We start from the raw sequence: 25,450 nt of genomic DNA on the forward strand, positions 1-25,450 counted from the left end.
CCTGACAAAGTGCCTGAACTGTTCTTCATAGTATAATAAGCCATCAACCTAGATATATTGCTTCAGGCTCCAAGGGCAGATTTTTCTCTCTGGACCCAAAATTTCCTCAAAATATTACAGTCCTTGTTTGCCTTGACGAGTCACTCAGAGAAAAAATATTTGTCCATCCAGGTGTTCTCATTTGAGTAACTTACGACTGCCTAATAGTGCTTATTCTTATGGAACTGTATAATAACTGGGAGGTCTAATAAAAAATGTTTTAAGACTTCTGTGGCACCGCAGATTAATTTAGCAGACATTTTAATATTTCTTCTTTTCAGGTCTTTGTTTAGCAACAGATAAATTCCTCTCGCAAGTCCAAAAGTCTCCTTTCTTTATGGTTTCCCTGCAGGAATAAATACAGCGGTGCCCTTGGCGAGGGATCAAACCAACCCCTGTGAGAAATGTGGGAAAGATTATCCAGTGTATCCAACGTTCTCTCCTTTGACAGATGCGTAGAACGTTTAGTTACTATAGTGTTTTTTGAGTCTCATTGAGATCATTGGAAGATTATTCAGGACATCGGGTAGTGCCAAGTCAACACTCTTACTTTCTTTGAGCAAGAAAGTAGCAAACGAAGATTTGCTGGTTATCTTGAAGTGCTCACCCCAAGCCCAATCCACCAGGTTTTTTTGATGTGATTCAAATCTTGTTACACTGTATTCATAGGGGGGCATCTGCTATTTATTTTCTATGGAGTTATAGCCCATGTCGATGCCAACATAGCCGTGGGAAATCCTTTTGCTAAGAAGACCATATCAATATGGTTGGAAAAACAATGACTGTGTTTCTAAACCAGACTGACAATGGCATTTGCTGAAGCCTCTGCTTTTTCCTTTGTGAGAATGACTGCCTGCTGCAGTAGAACTGTCTGGAATTCTGATTGACCAACAACACAAACACAATAACAGAGGGTCATACCTGGATGATCATTCAAAATTAAACTCCGCTAAAATATGGCTAACAAAGGTAGAAAGGCAAGAGGGCCAGATGTACAACACATTTTACCAGTTGCAAATGGCCCATAGGTCTGATTGCGACCAGTAAAAAGCATTTTCCTATGTGGCAACTCTATTTTGTGAGTCGGTAACCTATTACAGACCCACAAAATAGTGTTTGTGAGTTACCATTAGGAAGGGGCATGTAAAGGGTGTCCCTTTCTAATAGCGAGTCACACTGGAATGTATTTATGTTATCGGCCAGGAATGTGTTTGCAAAACATTCACAGATAATCACCAATTTCAAATTGGTGGGAAGTCATTTGCAAACAGGAAGGGGTCCCCAAGGGACCTCTTCCCCTTTGTGAATGGGGGCAACAACATTTTTTCAGGGCAGGCAGTGATGGTCCCGCTGACCACTGCCCACTGTAAAACAAAATAAAAATAAAGCATTCAGTTTTCTTTTCTGAAATGCATCTCAGTTTCCTTTAAGGAAAATGGACCTCATTTAAAAAAAAAAACTGCTTATTTTTAAAAGCAGTCGCATACATGGTGGTTTGCTGACCCTAGCAGCATCGACTTAGATCTTTGGGTCCAATCTTGAAAATACTCGGCTAATGGTGTATTTATTTGCGCTGCTTGGATCCATTTTTTTCTAAATATTTCTTTGGCAGCTCTCCCACTTCCAAACACATGGACAAACTACAGCGAGAGAGAGAATTCTCATAAGTTCACTCGGTCAAAGCAATGTGAGGCTGATTGAACTCTTTAAACCGGATTAACTTTTTCTCTCAGTTTAGTTCACCACTTTCTCTTTCATATCAAAAGCTAAGGCCCACCATGGGAGGCTGTCCAATATCTATTTTATGACCCAGATAACAGAACAACTCCCATAACCTGTCCACAACGAGAGAAACCGATTAGCTTCAGAGAGAAAGCTATATCAATCTAGTTTGATGGCAGGAAGTGGTTTGTTTCATTGAACCGGAAGAGGTGGACTGACCAGGGAATGTTGACAAGGATGTATCATAGTAAGTTAGACGAGGGAGTCTTTTGAGTGGGGAGGGTATATAATTAGGTTTAGTGGAACAGTGAAAAAGCTAAGCTAGAGTATGGTAGGACTGCCGGTGAAGCTCTCTGCCAGTAAATGAAAAAAACTAGATAGGCTGATGGATATATATATTTATTTTTCAGAAGATTTAGGTGTTGGATACCATAGGTAAAGTGTGGCATTTTTCTTATAATTGACAAGCTCAGAAAAGCCTTAGTTCAATGGCAAATGGACATTCCAATTTCTGTATGTGCATGCTGCTCAAATTCAAAATAGAGGAATGAGCATTACACAGATAAAAGTGCTTTACATTCATTTTTTTGGTTGTGCAAGGATTTATCAGTTAAATGTGTACAACACAGCAGAAAACGATTGAGCAAAATAAAACATTGAGTTAGTAGGATGTTCTTAAAGATTTTGAGTGATCGATTAATAGTCAGGGAGAGTAATGGCAGCATAGATGGGGAAATATGGCCCCCGAATATAGAACCCATTATATGGGTGGAACAGAATATTGAGGACAAAATATCAAAAACCAATATTGACAGGTAATAGGTCTAGATTTGCTATACCTAACTCCAGCACATATATCTTAATGGTACATGGATTTGAATATAGGAAATGTAAATTATGTTTCCTTATATGCACTTAGCTTTCGAAATTCTGTCCTCAATATTCTTACACCACGATATAATTGGTGTCGATATTCAGTAGTACAATCAAAGACAGCGTATTCATTATTCGAATGCCAAAGACAATATTAAAAGACAAAAATTAAAAATGCTAAATCCTTCAATATGTCCATGTTTCATTTGAATTACAATCCCTTACTTATTGCGTTGTACTTTAATTCAAATGTGGAATGTTTCATCGGGTGGAAGATGAGAAAGATAGCACTTTGAGTAAAAACAGGTGTAGCAAATGTGGGTAGTGGCTGGTAGAAGGCAGTGATAGAGAGACTTTGGACCTGATTCACCAAAAGTAGACCTACATTTTTGTGTAAATTTAATCTTGTTTTGGTATCAATAAACTATGGCTTATTAGAAAGTATATGACTGTAGAGACTCTGCTGTCGGAGCGGCGAACTCTCTCGAGACTGCAGAATCTCCCCAATTGTAATTAACTCACATTTTGTGAATACCAAATCAAGAATACGCTTACACAAAGGTGTAAGTTTACTTTTGGGAATCAGGCCTTGAGTGGTTTAGGTTGTTTTAATAAAAGTGTGATCTGTAGGCCTTGGGTGTGATCATACAATGAAAGAGATTATACAGGATGACATGGTTTTATTAACATTATTGAGTGATGTAAATAGGAAGTAAAATGCCAATGCTGTGACTTTGATAATTGGTATTTCGTGGAATAGGGCAGGTACATGGTCGAGCTGTATTCTGGTAAATAGAAAATGAAGCAGCTCCATCCAAGGATGAGAGGGGAGTTGAAGGAGGCAGCAGAAGAGATGTATTCCACAAGATTTCTCTATTAACTAACTGAAACGAGGGCAACTCTGGAAGCTTATCGGGACAAACTCTTCAAAGGCATGTTGGAAAATTAGGTAGAAGATTAAAACAGGGGTTAGGATACAGATTGAGATTTAATGCCGACTGAATTCAATGTAATTGATGTCGCTCCAGCACTGGATGGAAAGAAGGAATGAAGCAAACTCTTTCTGGCATGTCCTGACCACTCAATTTCCTTATTGCTCAGAGTGTCCAGATTTGTCTACTTCAAGAGGGCACCTATCTTTATAGTAGGATGTGAGAGGGTTTGCCAGCCAAAATATTAATTTTCCTAAACTATTTCAAGAAGTAGCTGTGGGCCTGTCTAATTTACACCCAAATATGTGTGTCTTTTAATGTATTACATAGATGTAGGTTTAATCCAAGAAAATCTTAACACCCTCGGTTGAAATAACACAATTACTTTCAATACTTAATTCAACATATAGGTATCTTGACAATTTTATATATCTTCAAGATACATAAATGTGGGGTTAACTGTAATAAATCTACATTTCCCCTAGTGATCTTACCTCCACAATGTATTGTTTTTTAAAATGTTGTTCACAACATTGTAGCCATTTGATATTCCTTCTGCACTATTCCAGGGTCCAGCCCTCAAGCAAGCATATTTTTAGGGCAATTGTTTCAAAGGCAAAAATCATTTTGAGATTTCACTCATCTGTTTATGTTATAAAGTACTGAAGTTGTGTATCCATTAGGTAATAAAAAAGAGTTTTAGACTTGGCCAACGATATATTGTCCTTTTTATGAACTCCTCCTTGTATGGCATCACAGTCACAGTTGTTGCAAGCTAATTTTTAAATACTTAGGGCATGATTACGATGGCAGTCGGACAAATGACCGACAGCCTTTGCAGCCCGACTGGGACTTACCCCTCTATTGCAACAGGATTGGGACTTACTGACAATTAGTCGGAGGGTCCCACCCGCCAAATTATGATGCAAATGTCGTGTAGGTGGTAGGCAGTTGGAATCATTGGAATCATAGCTTTTTCCATTGCAGCTTGTGTTGCGGCCGGAAAATGGCAAAAAGTGATGTTTTTAAACTTCAATGCGCCCAGTGGCAGGCACCTTGTGGTTTCTTGTCAGCCAGCACCTTATTTGTCTCCCAGGATTTTGTTTCTGACCGGAGGGTTCTTGTGTGTTGTGGTATTAGTATTGGGGAGTTCACCCTCACCAGGTCTTAAAATCTCCTCTGGCCCTTTTTGTGTGTACTGGCACATGGGTATGGATGTTTGGGGGCACCACAGGTCCCCGCCAAGACTTTATAACGGATGCACACAGGGACGGGACCTGCTAGGGGCCCCAAAGTCCCTTTCTGACAACCCATGGAAAGGCTGTCAGAAATGGACATTGTAATCCCTACAATGGTGCCTGAGCAGGCATCACCCTTATTGTAGGAAATATGAATATGAATATCAACGAACAACTGACTCTCTACCTCGAGGAGAACAACATCCTGGACCCTTCCCAGTCTGGGTTCCACAGCAACCACAGCACCAAGACTTCCCTCATCGCTGCCACCGATGACTTCAAGTCCCTGATGGACAACGGAGAAACAGCGGCCCTCATCCTCCTGGACCTGACAGCTGCCTTTGACACGGTCTGCCACCACACACTACGAACACACCTCCACAACGCCGGGATCCAAGAGGAGGATCTGGAATGGAGCACCTCCTTCCTCTCCAGCAGAACACAGAGCATCTGCCTTCCCCCTTCTTCTCTGAAGCCACCGAGATCATCTGCGGCATACCCCACGGCTCATCCCTCAGCCAAACTCTGTTTAACATCTACATGGCACCGCTCGCCCACGTCGCACGACCTCAACATCATCTCCGATGCCAATGACCCCCAGCTGATCCTCTCCCTCACCAAGGACCCCCACACCGCCAAAAACAACCTTCACGAAGGAATGAAGGCCGTTGCTGAATGAATGAGGAACAGCCGACTGAAGCTGAACTCGGACAAGACGGAGGTCCTCATCCTCGAATCCACCCCTTTGGCCAAGGATGACTCTTGGTGGCCAACCGCACTGGAAACCACTCCAACACCCACCGACCATGCACGCAACCTAGGGGTCATCCTCGACTCCACCCTCTCCATGACTAAACAGGTCAACGCCATCTCCTCCTCCTGCTTCAACACCCTCTGCATGCTCCACAGGATCTACTAGTGGATCCCCACTGAAACGAGAAGAAGGTCACCCAGGCCCTCGTCAGCACCAGGTTGGATTACAGAAACGCCCTCTACGCAGGAGCCTCAGCCAAACTCCTGGACGGCTCCAACGCATTCAGAACGCCTCTGCACCCACAACATCCCTTGCCGCAGCCACATCACACCCCACCTGAGAGACCTGCACTGGCTCCCGGTTAACAAGAGGTTTGTCACGATCAACAGTCTCCTTAGGATCAGGAAGATGCTCAAAGGGGTCCACCTCCAGATTCCCCTGCACTCTGATAACACTAAAGTATACAGAGCACTGAAGTAATCAGGTGAGGGAAAAAAGATAGGGTGGGGACAGTGGTGGAAAGGGATACCTGAAATGAGAGAAACCAAACATTAACTCATGTCAATTCCTGACTACTCTCATATACTTCTCACTGGACGCGGTTCTGTACCTGTACTCCAAATACTGGAAACTGAACCTCTCTTCTTTTCCCTGCGACAAGATGATTTCTCTCCCCACAGGAAGGACTCACCTAGGATGCAAAAAACAGTTATGAAGCAAGTGCCGCCCCTATGTGTTTTCACACTCAACCCCATACAACTCATACACACCGTTCTTTATCCAACCCTAGTTGTTAAAAGAAAGCATGGGGCATCATCATCCCAAATGTTAGCGAGAACTCCACGAACCAATCAATAAAGGATAGCTCCATCCAAAGAGAACACAAGGAAGAGATACTAGAAGCTATCACTTTGGTTCAGATGCTGAAAACAACAAAGGCTAAGAAAACGATAGTACTGATCCCCAAAGTATCTGCTTAACATCAACAGATCTTCGATTAATACTTTGATCTCCAACAGGAGTTTTTTTTTTAGCAAAGCTGTCCCGCCATACCCAGCCAGGAATGCAGGAGCAAAAAAGAAGAAAACCTCTCAGCCGAGAGGTTTTTGCGAACAAGGCCAACAAACGATACCAGCCGGTAAGGAGGGGGAAATCCGGCGTCTCCTTACCTGTCAGCCAGCACCGTCCCGGTTTCTGCAGGGAAAAAAGAAAGGAGGGGGCAAATCCAGCATCTCCTGACTCTCCCTAAAAAGACAACAGAACTCGGCAAAGAAGGAGGGGGCAAATCCAGCATCTCCGTACTCGCCGGATAATACTGTGGAATCACCAGGGGCATTCCCGTTCAGCCGAACGGAACGGAAGGTAATCTCCCAGGATATTGAAGACAGCAGCCACTGTCTTCCGATACGTACAAAGATCACAACCACAGCCACGGTCCAGAACCCAACAGGCAACTCCGCAGGGACAGGGCGTCCGCCTATCTCCCTAGAACTGCCAATATGACAAGAATCACGTACAACGCTCCACTGCGTCTCATGTGTTTAAAAGCACTCCCGCATTCCTCCCAGAAAGATGGCCTTCTGGGAACTGTAGTCTAGGCATACGTATTAATTCTAGGTAGGCACAGTTCGAACCCTGACAAGGTTAACCTTCAAGCTCCTCACCCACGCACACAAGGCACTCCACAACATTGGACCAATGTACCTCAACAGACAACTTAGTTTCTACAACCCCACCCGCCAGCTCCGCTCCGCCAACCTCGCCCTTGCCACAGTCCCCAGCTTCCGAAGAGCGAGCGACCTCCGGCAGCAGATCATTATCCCACCTTGCCGCCAAGACCTGGAACACCCTCCCCATCCAGCTACGGCAGACCCAAGACCTGCTGACCTTCTGAAAACTCCTCAAGACCTGGCTATTCAAGCAGTAGCAGTATTCCTCACCCCAGCGCCTTGAGACTCTCACCTGTAAATAGTGCGCTTTAAAAAGAGCCAACAGGCTTCTTCAGCCCATCAGAAGCATCGTTCGGTCCCTCCAACTGATGCTGTCTGACCAACTGCATCATAATGCGGCGGTTGGAACTGCTCTACTGGATGCCGGTCCGATCGCCACTGACGGCGTGTAATTGGCAGTCTGATAAACATCCTAATGAGGCCCCTAATTTAATTTTTCTGGAATGCCTATGTTAACAGTACATATTCATATTCATGAGAAAGTAGAAGTAGAAGAGCTATTATTCTGGTGATGTTGCAAATTTACATACAGTTTTTATAACTTCATGTATCAGTATCAGAACAGTGGCCTCAACTAATGTGACACAGACCATACATCTAAGGGCCTGACTATAATGATCACATATTATGACCTTTAAGGGAATCACATGGATTTTGCTTACTGCACCAATATCTGCATGTTCCGATAAATACCAGGTCTTTCTGCCTTGTTAAGTTAGATTTGAACTGCTGAAATTTTATTGCAATGCATGCACAAACTAATGTTTGCACACAGTCAAAACATAAACAACATGAGAATGATTAGTGAAGAGGATTGGCGAATATCCCAGAGGACATGATATATTTAAAAGGGTTTGCAAGTTTCATACCAATATTTTGTTCATATGAAAAATAGTATAGCAAGAACTTAATTTGGTGCAAGGTGACTCAAATAAAAGTTGCATAACTAACTCCCAAGAAATTTAGCAGTCAATGATGTAGGCATTTCTAGAGAGAGAGACATAATCAGCATAGAAGATATTTTAACAAGTGATAGACATACATTGAGGAGGACATACAACATATGATGTTATAGCAACAGCCCATGCAACATAATGTAGCTCAGTAGAATACAATGACAAATCAAGAGATTAATGAACTACCAGTGGTGTGGTGTGGTGTAGTGACACTATGGAACTTAATGGAAGAAACTTAAATAGTAATATTTACTTATAAAAGTAAAATATAGGGGCCCATTAGGATGGCGGGTGGCTTGCCCCCGCCAGGACGGCGGTAGCCGCGCCAGCCTGGCGGGGGCGATATGCCCGCCCTCTGTGCTGAAATTACCCCCCAGCCATATTAACATGCCCGGGGGGTCCGGGTCGGACGGGAAGACCGTTCGCAACTTTTCCGCCCTGGTCGCCTTGCAACCAGGGTGGAAAAGGGTTCTATATCTTATCTTATCTTATCTTATCAAAGTCTTATAAAGCGCTCGCACACCCAAAGGTTTCATGGCGCTGACCAGCAGGGGAACTAACTTACGAGAGGCCGTTAGCACTAGGCCGCGACCTGGGTGAACAGCCATGTTTTTAAGAGCTTCCTGAATGGAAGGAGGGCAATGCATGAGCGAAGCTCCAGGGGGAGAGAGTTCCATAGCTTGGGAGCGAGGGTGGCAAACCTTCGGCCTCCTATGCGCAACAGCTTGTAGCGAGGGACAGTCAGGAAGGTTTGGGAGGCAGAGCGAAGGTTGCGGGAAGGGGTATACCTAAGAAGAAGTTTTTGGATAAACTGTGGGCCAGAGTTGTGAAGGGATTTGAAAATCATGCAGGCCGATTTGAAACTAACGCGATGTTGAATCGGAAGCCAATGGAGCTGCCTCAGAAGCGGTCTGGCAGACTGCCATCGAGGGTGGTGATAAATCAGTCTCGCTGCCTGGTTTTGTGCCAGCTGGAGACGTTTGCTAAGGGTGACAGGCAGACCAAGATAGATGGCATTGGCGTAATCTAAGTGAGACAACACCAATGCTCTTACAACCTGCGTCAGTGCAGGTCGAGTGAGCAGCCGACTGATCTTCCTTATTTTCCGTAGTTGAAAAAAGCAGGTGGACACAACGGAATTGACCTGAGGTTTTAAGGAAAGCTCATCATCGATAACTACCCCCAAGCTTTTGACTGATCTAGACGGCGCAGGTGGGGACCCCAGCTTAGATGGCCAGTATTGGGGGCCCCAGAAACGGTGACTATCGCCGAGCAGGACCAGTTCCGTTTTTCCCGGATTCAGCTTGAGTTGATTCACATCCATCCACCGGCAGATGTGGAGCATGGTGTTTTGGAATTGGAGGATTGAATCAGGGGAGTTATCAATTGTGAAAGTGAGCTGCAGATCATCTGCGTAGTTAAAGGTGGTGACTTTAAATGAATGAAGGGACTGAAGCAGAGGGAGCATGTAGATGTTAAACAATAACGGTGAGAGGGAAGAACCCTGGGGAACTCCGCAGGTAGTGTGGAGTTTGTGGGAGGAGAAAGGGGGGAGTCCGACCGCTTGAGTGCGATCGCAGAGAAATGATCTGAGCCAGTCTAGGGCACGGCCGCAGATGCCCACCGATCTGACACGGTCGAGAAGGATGTTATGGTCGACCGTGTCAAACGCGGCCGACAGGTCCAATAAGACCAGCGCTTGGGGTATTCCCAAGTCAGCACTGAGGCGTAGGGAGTCCAAGACCGCTACGATAACTGACTCAGTTGAATGGGCTGGTCGAAACCCGGCCTGTGACGGATGTAACACACCTGACTGCTCAATGAATAGTGAAAGGTGGGAGGTGACATGCGCTTCCAGTACCTTGGCCAGATACGGGAGCAGGGAAATAGGTCTGTAATTCGAGAGGGTATTGGGATCCGCTCCTGGCTTTTTCAGGAGAGGCAGTAAGACTGCATCTTTAAACGATGCCGGTACAGTCCCTTGGAGCAGAGAAGTATTGAGAAGGCTCAAAGCCGGAAAGGGGGCAGCTGTAAAAACCGTCTTTAGTATGTGAGGGGGGCAGCAGTCATGTGGGGAGCCTGATTTTACCCTGTTTAAAAGGGGTGCGAGGGTAGTAGTGTCCAGAAGAGGAAAGCAATCCAAAACTGGGTGGTTAGGTGGATGGGCCAGGACAGGCAGGTCCGGGACCATGGCAGGAATGCTAGATTTGATTAAGGCAATTTTATCCAAGAAATATTGATTCAAGGTGTTGCAGATTTCTTGACTGGCAGCGGGTTTACACTCAGTTCTGGCAGGGTTCGAGAGTTTATTAACAATGGAAAAGATCTCCTTAGGACTATTGTTTGATTGCTCAATTAAATTGCAGAAGAACTTAGATTTGGCAGCCAGGATAGCTTTCATATAGTCTGCGCGGGCAATCAGGTAACTGGCCCTATCAGAGGAGTTATAAGTTCTCCTCCATGCACGCTCTTTTTGCCGAGCGAAGAGCTTTTTTTCCCTCAGATCCGATGAAAACCATTTGTGGGCTTTGGAGTGCCGAATGGTATTGCATTTAATGAGAGGGGCGTGGGTGTCGCTAGCAGCCTTGAGCCAGTTAAAGACCTCTGACTCGGCGGAATTGAGGTTCGAGTTTTGGGCTGGTTGCGAGTCAATTAAACTTTCCAGGAAAGCAGGGGTATCTAAAGTACCCCATTTCCTGATGAGTCCCTGTTCAGTGACTGCCTTAGTTGAAGAATCAAAGATGGTAGTGTTAAACTGAATCAGAAAATGATCTGACCAGATGCACGGCGAGACAGTGGGGGGAGAGATGTCAACGTGGGTGCTCCAGACTTGGTCCAAAGTGTGCCCTCCAACATGGGTCGCGACATTGATATGAGGCAGAAAGTTGAGTCCCGCAAGAAGCTCCATGAGCTCCGCGGCTGCAGGGCCTCCCTTCGGACAGTTGAGCCAGTAATTAAAGTCGCCAATGAGCAGTATGTTAGAGTAGTTAGTGACCAGGGAGGACAATTGATCACATAGGGAGAAAGGGAAAGACGGCATGTTTTGGGGGGGTCTGTATAGCAATATGCATACAAGAGGTCCCGAGCTGGATTCAAGCTTAATGACCAGGTTATCAACTTCAGTAAAATCAAGCGGTGCCATCTTAAAAAAGGTAAGATCCTTATTAATAATCGCAGCGACTCCCCCACCTGCCTTCCCTGTTGCGCGGTCTGCCTGGAGGATGTAATAATTGTCAGGTAAGGCAGCTAGAACATCAGGGGAGGAGCCGGTATTGAGCCACGTTTCCGTTAGGAAAAAGATGTCCGGTTTATGATCAGTAAGAAAAAGGAAAATGCCCAGGTGATGTTTGGGGAGTGACCTCGTGTTCAGATAGGCGATGTTAAGGTGTCGGGTAGTGGTGGAGATGGGCTTCAAAGATAGGGTTTGGTGACACTGAGGGGACGAAGCGGGGTGAGTGCTGGTTGAGGAGAGAAAAATACCTAATGAGTTCAGCGTCCCTTGGATTGCCAGGGGCAGACAGCAGGCCGAGCCACGGAGACTCAGCAAGTTTTCCGAGGAGTAGGCAATACGGACAGCGGAAGGCCGAGGCCCTGGGCCCGTCCCGGCGCGGACGGGCGCAGACGGGCTTGCCTTCGGCGCGCCTTCGGCGCGCCAGCGGCGCGCCCGCTGCGCGCGTCCGCTGCGCGGCCGGGGGGGGGGGGCACATTATATACAGTCAGGCTAGCGAGTTAAAAAGAACTACAGCGCCGACCCTGGGCTACTCCCAAGATGGCTGCTGCCCTCCCAGTCCCTATCCCGGTCACAGCGTTCAATCGGCTGCAGCAAGGGAGAGACAGTACAAGAGAGGAAAAGTCGGGGGAGGCGGGCAAACACGAAGAAATAAAAGCGCTGTGCAGCTAATGTGCAATAACACAGTCAGAGCGGTAAAATGCGGGTAGGTCCGCCGAAATACACAACCAAAGTATAAAATACAGCAGTAATTTTTTAAAGCATAAAACAGGCAGAGACACACAAATGCTCCCGGCTTTCCGCCTCAGGAGTGAAGAAAGTAGCCTACTAGTGCCTCGCGCTGGGTGTGAGTGAAGTTTATATACAGTCAGGCTAGCGAGTTAAAAAGAACTACAGCGCCGACCCTGGGCTACTCCCAAGATGGCTGCTGCCCTCCCAGTCCCTATCCCGGTCACAGCGTTCAATCGGCTGCAGCAAGGGAGAGACAGTACAAGAGAGGAAAAGTCGGGGGAGGCGGGCAAACACGAAGAAATAAAAGCGCTGTGCAGCTAATGTGCAATAACACAGTCAGAGCGGTAAAATGCGGGTAGGTCCGCCGAAATACACAACCAAAGTATAAAATACAGCAGTAATTTTTTAAAGCATAAAACAGGCAGAGACACACAAATGCTCCCGGCTTTCCGCCTCAGGAGTGAAGAAAGTAGCCTACTAGATGGTAGCGGTGTCTATCAGACACCACCAGCCATTTAAATTGGGCATTTTCCAATGCCGCCATGGAAAGGCATGCAGAGTCTACCTGCAGGGGCCAGTTATGGGCCCCGGGGACTCCGGGGGTGGGGGGTGCACATGGGGGGTCCCCCCTGCATTTCTAAAAATAATGTGGCAGGCACCACGCGGTGCCTGTCACGTTGTGCTTTGAAATGCACAACATGTTTCAGCACCACCTGCCGCAATTTTAAAAATACAGGATGCGCCCGCCACTGTGGTGGGCGCATCCTAATTTCCCCCACGGGACCCCCACACTTATGGCGGGCGGTACCTTGTACCATGAGGATAGCGGGTGGGCAAAGTCCGCCCGCCATCCTAATGGGGGCCATAGTGTTCAACATCATTATGGTGTCTGGTGTAGTGGGCAAGTGCTGTAGTAGGTAGTGAGTTGGCGTATATGTACCTGGAAGATATAAAACAGAAGTGCCTAACAAATGGTATTCAAATTAATGGTGAGAAGGGAAACCCACCTTTATCAAATGAGCACTCAGAATTGGTGGTAGGATATTGATAAAAATGTATAGGTTGCTATAAGTAGAGAGTGGGCATATCATAACAAAAGAACTGCCAGGATATGTATGGCACGGTTATAGTTGCTCTCCCAGCCCAATAATCATTGGGGAGACAACATGATAAAGTAATCAGCCCATAAAAAAAAATGGGTTGAACAGGGGCGTAATATAGGCCCCTAACAGCCCCTGCAGTGGAGGATGACCCCAACTCTTCAGGACCCCAGAAAGCATTTAGATGGGCCCCATTTCACCCAAGGCCACTGAAATATTGGAGACTCTGGAGCCCAAATTTACATTCTGCAGGGGGGTCCCCATCATTTTAAATAAAGCCGCTGGTGTTGTGTCAATACCCCTTTGGGAGGGCAATGGTGAAGGCAGATTTACTCAACATGTTGTCCCAGGGCTCATCCTACTATGAGTCCTGGGTCAAGTACTACCCCTTCTCACTTGACTTTCAATGTTGGTGAGTGTAAAGTATTTTACACCTTGGCTCAATCTTCCTTTTTAGTCCTCTGCACAGAAGCGATCTGGAATGAGGAAGGTTCATCAGATCACTTAGATCTTTTTGTGCTTTGGATAAAGGATCGCTGCAAAGAGCTCTGAAAGACTGTCCTTTCAGTATTGCAGCCCTACACAAAGCAGGACCCAATGATGAAACGTGCCACTTCTGTCGGTGAGAGTCCATGTATCCTACTAAGGGATGCCCGGAAGTCAGAGACTATCCTCTGAGTGGCCTTTTAGGGTGCCATATCCCCCAAAAAGTTGATAAAGATTAACACTTTGGACAGTCATACTTTTAGTTGTTTGGTAAAGGAACTAAAAATATATATGACGGGCTGCCAAACCACTGTTTACATAAGTGAAATTCAATGTAAGCACACATTGGAGATCATTCAAAATTATTTACATAGCCTCTGAAGGTCAGTATGCTAGATTCCTTCTGTGCAGTGTCCCTGAGGATCGTCTTCCATTCTAATGGAGCGGTTCATTCCCCATGCAATCATTGAGGCACTTTTCAGGTGTAGCCCATGCTAGTCAATACATAACAAAGTCTCATTCTGGTCTTAAGACCCGTGCAGGTAAGAACGGTGGGGCGGGTTGGAAGGACTCGACAGACGGCAATGAGGAAAAATTTAATAAGTCCTCTCATCCTGCTCCACCCCTCTTACCTGTACAGGCTGCTCCTGCCTTGAGATTCAATTAAGCAATGCCAAGTGCTGAGTTAGTGCAAGTCCCATGGAAGCCTGGCCACGTAGAAACAGCCTTATCTGACCAAGGGCAGTCAACTCAGATCAGAATTCAGGGATGCCTGGAATGCATCTTCTCCTGCTTTGGCCTGCTACTGGATGGTCGTGACATCTTGCAATCTCTATTGATGATGTGTCAGGCCACATCAGTCTCTGGTTGGCCCATGGAAGTGTCCGACATCTCCTCCACAGTTTTTAGTAAGTATTACGATGAGCAGTAATCTCTAGGGCAAGTCTTTCCTCTTCTCAGTGGCATCCACTTGTTATGATTTTTAGTGTGTCAGCTCTAATGTTTGTGGTGGCCTTCACCTGGCATACATTGGTCACCGGCTTCCAGCACCACAAGGATGATGACACTAACTTCTTGGTGGCTCCCACTTGGCTTACAGGGGTTGCCAACTTGACAACAAGAGGGCTAGACAGCCCGCACTCCCACAACAGCCTCAAGTAGACCAGGCATCTCACACTTTGCTCATGAGTATCCACTTGACGGGATCCCCAATTGGTATTGCACACTCCAGGCAATCTCCTCCTCTTCACAGGGTACACTGGTCCTGGCAGACAGGCCGAAGTACAGGGTTCAGGTTCATGGCAATTGGTCATGACTTCCTGTATATTAGCCCCTCAAACAACTGGGAGACGAGCAGACCTTGTTCAAAAATCATGGTTGCAGTATCTCAAAGTCTTGGTGATCTTTATCCACACTGATGAATCGCTTGTGGGTCTCATGCTCCTAAGTTTTTAGTCCACATTCAGACACAGATGTGATTTAGTGACTACTCATTTGAAATTCATGTTGTGGGTGTCATATTCTTTTAAGTGCTCTCGCCTCCTTCCTGTCCTTTGTGAATTTGAATTTGAATTATTCCACAGTGTTTTTGGTCCTCATGCAAAGCAAGGCTGCCTTACACACAAGAGGATTATATATTTACATAGGTTTCTTAAAACACTTTATATAGTATATAACATTAATAACCATGTTAAAATAATGAAATGATCATACAATTACAAACAATATAATGGACCCATTTTATTCCTGACAACTGTTCTTCATAGTATAATAAGCCATCAACCTAGATATATTGCTTCAGGCTCCAAGGGCAGATTTTTCTCTCTGGACCCAAAATTTCCTCAAAATATTACAGTCCTTGTTTGCCTTGACGAGTCACTCAGAGAAAAAATATTTGTCCATCCAGGTGTTCTCATTTGAGTAACTTACGACTGCCTAATAGTGCTTATTCTTATGGAACTGTATAATAACTGGGAGGTCTAGTAAAAAATGTTTTAAGACTTCTGTGGCACCGCAGATTAATTTAGCAGACATTTTAATATTTCTTCTTTTCAGGTCTTTGTTTAGCAACAGATAAATTCCTCTCGCAAGTCCAAAAGTCTCCTTTCTCTATGGTTTCCCTGCAGGAATAAATACAGCGGTGCCCTTGGAGAGGGATCAAACCAACCCCTGTGAGAAATGTGGGAAAGATTATCCAGTGTATCCAACGTTCGCTCCTTTGACAGATGCGTAGAACGTTTAGTTACTATAGTGTTTTTTGAGTCTCATTGAGATCATTGGAAGATTATTCAGGACATCGGGTAGTGCCAAGTCAAGACTCTTACTTTCTTTGAGCAAGAAAGAAGCAAACGAAGATTTGCTGGTTATCCTGAAGTGCTCACCCCAAGCCCAATCCACCAGGTTTTTTTGATGTGATTTAAATCTTGTTACACTGTATTCATAGGGGGGCATCTGCTATTTATTTTCTATGGAGTTATAGCCCATGTCGATGCCAACATAGCTGTGGGAAATCCTTTTGCTAAGAAGACCATATCAATATGCGCCGGGATACCCAAGGGTCGCTGTGCGCTTTATAAAACCCAAAATCAAATCAATATGGTTGGAAAAACAATGACTGTGTTTCTAAACCAGACTGACAATGGCATTTGCTGAAGCCTCTGCTTTTTCCTTTGTGAGAATGACTGCCTGCTGCAGTAGAACTGTCTGGAATTCTGATTGACCGACAACACAAACACAATAACAGAGGGTCATACCTGGATGATCATTCAAAATTAAACTCCGCTAAAATATGGCTAACAAAGGTAGAAAGGCACGAGGGCCAGATGTACAACACATTTTACCAGTTGCAAATGGCCCATAGGTCTGATTGCGACCAGTAAAAAGCATTTTCCTATGTGGCAACTCTATTTTGTGAGTCGGTAACCTATGACAGACCCACAAAATAGTGTTTGTGAGTTACCATTAGGAAGGGGCATGTAAAGGGTGTCCCTTTCTAATAGCGAGTCACACTGGAATGTATTTATGTTATCGGCCAGGAATGTGTTTGCAAAACATTCACAGATAATCACCAATTTCAAATTGGTGGGAAGTCATTTGCAAACAGGAAGGGGTCCCCAAGGGACCTCTTCCCCTTTGTGAATGGGGGCAACAACATTTTTTCAGGGCAGGCAGTGATGGTCCCGCTGACCACTGCCCACTGTAAAACAAAATAAAAAGAAAGCATTCAGTTTTCTTTTCTGAAATGCATCTCAGTTTCCTTTAAGGAAAATGGACCTCATTAAAAAAAAAAATGCTTATTTTTAAAAGCAGTCGCATACATGGTGGCTTGCTGACCCTAGCAGGTCACCACCCTTGTGAGTTAAGGCCATTCCCAATGGGTCGTAAATTGTGACCTGCCTCAAGAACATTAATGAGGCAGGTCCCTTGCAATCTATTTGGGAATCATAAACAGTGTCTGAGACACAGTTCTACATCAGGTTGTGTGACTCACAAATTCTGAGTTGCTAAAAATCGCAATTTGTGAGTTGCAAACCCTGACCCTTGTACATGTGGCCCTAAAGCTACCCACCACTAACTTTATCAGACCCAATACCTCTCCCAATAACAGGCCAAGGCCCCACTTACCAGTAACTCCTTCTGAAACAAAGAGATCTTGTGCATGCGTGTGTGCCTGTGTGATTATACCCCTTCCCTTCAGGGTTGTCAGCTATCTTCTTCTCCTGCCTGTGGTTGCGGTCTTACCTTCAACTAGCATTTCCAAACCATGGGATTTTAACTCCTTCACAGCTGGACAAATTCCCCTGCTGTGCTGGGGGTGGGGGCGCGCACAGCGCCCCCGTGCTCATGACGAGCTGAGCTCGTCATGAGCCACGGTGGTTGTGTGCTCATGAGCTCGTCATGACCACACCCGTTTTTTTAGAACGCTCGCACAGCAGGGGAATTTGCCCAGCATGCAAGCGTTCTAACATCATGATGAGGTCAGCTCGTCATGAGCACACGAGCACCGTGGATCATGACGACCTGAGCTCGTCATGAGACTCGAAGGTGTTAAAAGGAAACCCACCGGCCTCCATGATTACCTTCCAAGTCCAGGAACACATACAACAGAGCATGCACACACAAGTATGACATGTTGTATGCTTCTATACATAGTTATACATAGGGTCATGTCAATGTTGCTAAGATCAAAAGACTATGATGGGGAGGCAAAGGCTTCTCCCATTTGGCCTCAAGGTTATGGAGCTCAACCCCCTTACATCTCAGACAGATCACTAACCGGAGGTTGTTTAGGGAGGAAATTAAGATATGGCTTTTCAACCAATGATGCATCAGCTAGTACTTGTTTAGTCATTTTACTCAGCGCCAAGATGCCTCGGCATTAGTGCGCTTTAGAAATACCATCAGTCAGTCAGTCAGTCAGTCAGCTATCATGTAGGCCAAGGGTGGGTTTATTATATAGCAGGGGACCTTTAAATGAGTGGGCCAGCAGGCAAAACTCAAGTGACATAGTTAAAAAGACCTGTTCACACTACTGATTATACCAAACAGTTAAGTTGCAATCACAACATATGTCACTTAACTCCTGTCAACTTTTTCACAATGAAAGTAGCACTTGGTGCACCCCGTAAAGAATAGTGGTGAACGTCAAACACCAAATAGGGGATTTCTTCAGTCCACATGTTGACTCTGAGCAGCAATGAGGATAAGGGACAACCAGGATATCTCACAAAGGAAATCCTAGCACTACATCCAGGTTCTCAGCTGAATTGAGGCATTAGCAAAAAAAGGTATTGCAATAAAAATATTGTGAAAACATTAGATAGGACACAATGATGGGTAGTACATGATCTCTGTGCTACTAAACAGCCGTAAATAAACAATACATTGAATGTACTCTCATTGGTTTAACCAATGCCATATTTAGTAGTAAGCTATTCAGGTACACATGTGTAATGACACTAAGAGTATGAAAGGTTTGAAATCTTCATGGCTCACAACTCCTGTTTTATTTTTAACACCTTCAATGCTAAGGCAATTCCCGCTGGGTGCTGAACATGAAGGATCTCCATTGTTCATGACAAGGTCAGCTCGTCATAAGCACAACTCCAGTGTACTGCATGACGAGCTGGCCTTGTCATTAGCATGGAAGTGGTTAAAGTTAGGAGTTGCTACTGAAAATGAAAAGCCGTTTCTAGTTGCTGCATGTTGTTCATCCTTTCCCATGCTGTGAGTAACCCTCAGCCCAACAAACATCTTCTTCATGCAGAAAAATCTCACCAAAACATTGTCAAGTTGGCCAACTTGTCGTCCCAAAGTCTTTCTTAGGGTCTTGCCACATCCATACTGCCTGCCCAAAAGACTGAAGCTTCCATTTATTTTGCCATTTACACAATCCTAGCTGTGTTCACGATCTCCTTCTGACATCTTCTGGTTGTGCGTGTTATACAAGCTGGTTACATCAAGCTATCAAATAAGTGCAGCATTCTGGTCCCCTAGAGGCACTGTGATGCTTTGGAATGCGGTGATGCAGGGGGGAATATGAACATATTGTGAGTGGTATATTATGGCAGTTAGAACTGGGAGCTGGATTACAAAGGAGCTAGATAAATGATTTGACTTTCCCATTGTGAATCCCCCTTTCTTGTTTGTCGCCAACATCACAATTTGGAGATGTGATCGTAGTAGGCATAGTGGCTCTTCAACAGAGTGTACAGCACATCAAAATGTTAAAAACAATTTAGAAGATGCAGCAAAGCTTTATCTTGTACATTTTTTTTAGAGCAGTGGTAACAGATTGAGATTGCGTATGTTCTGCAGCTTGATTATGTCAAGGAATGCTGTCTGCAAGAATCGTGGTTGGTGTGAAATGTTTTTATACTCCAGATGAATTGCTGGCAGGCATTTTTTAACGCATGGCCTTGAGTTTACCTGATCATGAAATACATTGCTTTATAATGTCTGAAGGATGAAAACAAGCCAAATTGTGTAAAGAAAATGACACACTGAAGCACGTGCTATTCATATTTGGAAGTTGGGAACGAGCTAAAGTCCCAACTTCTGGAAGAAGAAAGCGTCAAATGATAGAAATGCTTTACAAACATATTTAGTCAGGAAAAAGACAAGAGCCCAATTTGATACAGAAAACAAACCACAACTTGGGTATGTGGCAGCCATTTTTAAGAGTTAGAGAGCTTACAATTTGTATTAATCGCATTCAAGCAGATATACTTTCTTTATTTTTTACTCTCCTAAACCAACACAATACCACAGGTTGTGGGAAAGCTGCAGCAACGCAGAACTGTAAGAGGTACTAATCATCAGTGGATGAACTTCTAAAAATAAATTTAATTAGGGATATTATTTGGAAGCCACGTATCCATGAAAATATATTATACATCAATGTGTAAGTAGAGTAACCTTCCAAATATACAGAGTAATGTATGAGCGAGGAAAAACAGTAGACCATCAATGAGCATGGATCCAACTCATTGTATCTTGCCAGATTGGAAAATGAATGAATCTATATCGCAATCTTTGATTTCCATATAGGAGCAACGCCAAAGTCAATTTTCTTTGAAAGCAGAGACGTATCCTTGCATATTTCAAGGTGGTTGACTTGCACAATGGTGTACTCCTGATTTTCTACACTGACAACAGAATCATTATATTTGGAAGACTACTCCACTCACCCATTTATTTCTGATATATTTTCTTGGATACTTGACATTAGTTGCTGTCGAGATCCTCGAATACTCTCTAGTTAACATTTCAAAATTATTCAATTGAGTGCTAAGTAGAATATATATTTTATCAATAGGGGTTCTTTACTTTAAACAATTTCATGAAGATGGTCTTATGGACTTTTACTTTATAGAGACAAAAAGTCGCCAATCTACTCACAACAGCCCATCAACAAAACCACGTGTAGCATAATTTTCTGTATGCTCTCTGAGACTATGCTCTAAAGTTGAGTGACATTGTTCATCATATAAGGTCTCTTGTAAAAAGCATATTGGTTACATGCATATTTGATATGTTGTGCCTTGTATATTTATGATCACTGTTGTCTAAATATTGTAATATGCAAATGTTTGTGTTTGTAATGTAAAAATATTAAACTATTATATTTTCATACCTTATCACATGTTACTATATAGTTGATTTGAATTAATTATTCATGTCAACTGTATTGATTAATATAAATTCCACCCACTGTGGGTTGCACCACCAGACAACAAAAATTAGAGTATTCATGGATTTAAGGGAAAATGTCCATCCAATATCAGATTTCTTTATTCTTCTTTATTCAATTTCCTCATCTCAGCCAACGCGTTTCGTTCTGAAAGAACTTCATCAGGGCTGTAAAAACATTTAAAATTACATATATACCAATATGTATATATACTTTCTACACAAAAATCTAATTAGGGATGTATCTTCCCATGTGCCCTGGAATACATTTTGATGTCATGGTTCAAACAATACAGTGAACAGGGTACTTTTCCATTATAATACGCATGTACAATCTGTTTTTTTTTGTTTTCTGGTGGTGCAACCCACAGTGGGTGGAATTTCTGTTTTGGATCAAAAGTGGTCACCCCTTGGGGACAACATGGGCAGTGGAGGTGCACACCATGAGAGCTAACAGCTCATTGTCCAGGATTCAATTTGGATAGGCGGGCATATTGCCAGATGAGAGGTGCGTCACACACAACTGGCTTGTGTGTAGCGTTGAGTTGTTCCAATTTTGGGTTCGTTTGTATTGATTAATATATTAATTTTGACTTCATGGTGTTTTGACCAATTACAATTTTACCCACATTTGCTTAAAAATAAGCCCTCCAGGTATCTCTTGTTGTTTACATTATATAGAATTGAAAGACTAATATATTGTTGGCAAAGTGTAGTCTGTACATGGAGATAATCTGATCGGGTGGGCACACCAAAGATCGCTGAGTATGGAGTGGGTGATCCCAGAATAAAGTTTGAAGAATAATTTTCTTACATTTTCAGAAGAGTTAAGTTGCTTTTTGGGGTACAAGCAGATAATTAAGGTGTGTATCAATACTGTGCCAGTTGTGGTAAATTTGAGACATATACTTTTAAGTTTACTAGTAAGAAAGAAACTGGAACATTTATGAGAAGCAGGGTTATTAAACCAGTTGATGTTACTGAACATTTAGCCCCACTAGTGGTGGCAAAGAAATCTATTCAGGACATATATTTATGTGTTGATTCAAAGTCTTGAAATTGTGAGCTAGTTGTGGGGTCTGACACCTGTTACCTAATATCAATGAAATAGATAACAGCAAGAACACCATACGTCACAACATTAGGTCTCACCTCAACAAACCACATGGTCGAATTGGAATAGTGTTGTCAAGACCTTACACCTTTTATTACCCCATGGGTGCTTTCACGTTTAAAAAGATGCCTTTAGATCTGGAGTCTGCCTCTTATATTTTCTAGAGAATAATGTCCAAATTGTTAAATGGGATTCCTGGTACTAAATTGTATCGGGATACTGTATTAATCTAAGGGTAAACCATTCAACAACATGATGAATGTGTAAGATTGGAGTTGAGGAAACTGGTGGATGCTGGGCTTACAATTTGGTATTTCTGAAGTAAATTATCCTTATTATCTGATTTCTGGTACAGGTTTACCACAAAGGAAGATATCGTAGAGGCAACCATGCAATAAGGAAGAGTTACATTCCTTTTTAGGCATGTTTGAATGCTATGGTAAAGTTATAGAAAAGTATGCTGACTTGTCATCAAGTTGGAAATTCTTCTTGGGAAAGAAGATTGATTTCAAGTGAAGTGACACCTGCCAGAAGGAATTGTGGTATCTTGAAGAATAATGTGGTAAATGATCCATGTCTACAAGCATTTTTTCCTGGTACTGAAACTTTCGTTGTGTCTGAAGCTTTGTGACTGAAGCTTGTTCAAAAGATCGGGAAGCAGTCATGTTGCAAAGAAGACATAGATCAGAAAAATTAATTTCTTGTGCATCTACATTTATGTGCAGTTCAGAGTGTTATTAAAAGAGAAGTGTTGGAGATTTAATGGACAGTAAGAATGTTTAAGAATTTAATTTTTGAAAGTATGTTCACAGTGTTTTATGTTATGTTAAATTATTTGGTAAAGCGAAAACAAATGCTTGGAGGCGTCAAGGCACTGCTGGGATGTGGAGAGTATAGAGCTGAGTTAATAGGTAAAGAGCCAGGTTTTCAGTGTCTTGTGAAAGGAGAAAAAGTGTGTCTGGGATTTACAGGTAGTTCCAAAGTTTTGAGGCCTCTGCAACAAAGGTTCTACCGCCCCAGGAGGGATCACAGTGCTTTCGCCCATGCTTGAGCAGAGAGGCCTCTCCGGAAGTTACCATTAGAACCAGAAGTTAAGGTAATTTTGGCCAAGGTCATGGAAAGCCCTAAAGGTGATGCATTGGGCTTTGAAATTGACTCTTTGTTTGACAGGGAGATGATGAAGCTGTCAGAAAGCTGTCCTTAGCCGATTTGAACTTGAGTATTCCAGAAAAGAACCTAGCAGCTGCATTCTGAAGGGACTGCAACTTGTTGAGAAACTGCGCTTGAAAGTTAAGATAAAGCCTGTTGCCGTAATCCTGTTTTGACAGTATCAGTGTTGTCACTACTGACAGAAGGTGGCCAGGGTAACCGCATTAACCTGGTCTCCGAAGGCAATTTTATTGTCCATGAGGAAGCAGAGGTTTCTAACCTTCTTAACAGGTGACAATAGTGGCCCTAGATTCTGTGGACAGCAGGAGGGTTTCCAGAAGGTGGTGTCTTTGCCAAAGAGGAGGACCTCCGTCTGGCTGGGATTCAGATTAAGACAATTATTTTGTTCATCCAATCATCTATAATATTAGGACATCACTATCACAGGAATCAGAGAAGGGGATCACTATCTGGGTATTATCGGCATATGAAACCAGGGAGAAACCAAACAATCTGTCCAGAGCAGCGAGGGATGTAACATACACATTAAACAGTGTTGGGCTCAATGAGGACCCCTTCAGCACTCCCAGGGCAATGGAAAGGACTTGGATTTAAACTCTTTTAAGGACACTGTCTGTTCATGCTCACTCAAAAAAGACCTCAAAAGGGAGAGAGCTAGTCCTCTAAATCTGATACAAACCAAACGGTCAATCAAAAGGACATGATTGACCATATCGAATGCCATGGACAGATCTAAAAATAGGTGCAACCTTATGTTCTCTCTGCCAGTGTGCCTGTTTTGAATCGATTAAAAAAAACAGGATTACAGTTCACACACTACAGCGGGGTGGGGCGCAGTCCCATCATTGGGTCGGTAAAGAATGAACATTCCTCAAAATGGCACTGTAAGAATTTGAAATAGTAGTCAGTGATCAGACTTGAGCTGCACAGAGTTAGTGGCCCCGGATACACTGCATCCGGCACATGCACACCGGGACGTGACCTGCGATGCACTGAGGTAGGGCCACCAGAGCTGAGCAGGTCCTCGTTGATATCCAAGAAGAATGTCGCAGAGTGTTATGGGGGTTGGTTCAAGGTGTCCTTCCAGGGCATGATGCAGAGGGCTGAAGCCAGCAGAAACAGGCAAATGGAGATGAATGCTACAGACTCCTTATCACCACCATGTGAGTATTAGCTACATGATGATGTAGACAACCCCCAGGCCGTAGACTCAGACGCCACCAAAGTTCAACCAGAGAGTGTCCATGACTTCAGTGGCACAGATTCAGTGGCACCAGAACTGGAGGGGATGCAGTGTGCGATGAGGCCTGTACAATGAGAGGAACTCTGCCATGAAGAGATCAAGACTCAGTTCCAATTGCGTGACCTACTCGACCGCAGTGTATGCCGGAGGCAGCAGACAGTAGTGGCCGCGATGCACAGAGTTAGTGGCACAAGTGCATTTGTTGGTAGTGCTCGATCACCTCCGTACCGGAGATCCTTCTTTCTACGGACTGAACCACGTCTTCGTCTTAATCCTCTCCTTGTGTACTGTGATATGAACTCTGCCATGAAGAAATCAAGACTCAGTTCCAAATGTGTGACCTACCTGTCCACTGTGTATGCCGTTGGAGTACGTCAACGAGAAAGGAGTACTGCGTGCCTTGCTCGCGGAGGCCTTGCTTGTTTGAGGAGGCTGCCAAGGTCATGGGCCTTGGGCTTGGAGACTGCACAGGCATGTGGTGGGCCATCCGTGACACACACTGGTGTCGGCAGGTGAGCAGTGAGGCCTGAGTGCACATGGGCAGACAAGACTGGTTCAGGGACCAGCCGCCCGGGCTGGAGAAGGCGCATAGGATCAAAGGCACCGCCACTTACTGCATCGGCCTCGTGGTGAGGTGTGAAGCGCCGCCCTGGCAGAGCCGTTGGGCATTCCGTAAGAGAACCATGCCCAGAGCTACGTGCTTTTTATCCACACCCCTATGCTGGCCTGGCATATGCTGGGCCAGCCCACTCCACTCACGCCTACAGGTGGATGTAACAAGCTACATTTCCGCAATCTTCCCCACTGGCTGGGGTGAAACGGTTGCGTCCACTGTCCACTAAATTCCAAACACCAGCGGTGTATGTTGACATGGATATGTGTGTGGCCTGCATACTGCAGTCTGGCCAGCACATCCACGCCACACTTGCCATTGTGTACAT

This window comes from Lissotriton helveticus, chromosome 1_2 (assembly GCF_964261635.1).
Source record: "Lissotriton helveticus chromosome 1_2, aLisHel1.1, whole genome shotgun sequence".
In the NCBI taxonomy this organism is placed as follows: Eukaryota; Metazoa; Chordata; class Amphibia; order Caudata; family Salamandridae; genus Lissotriton; species Lissotriton helveticus.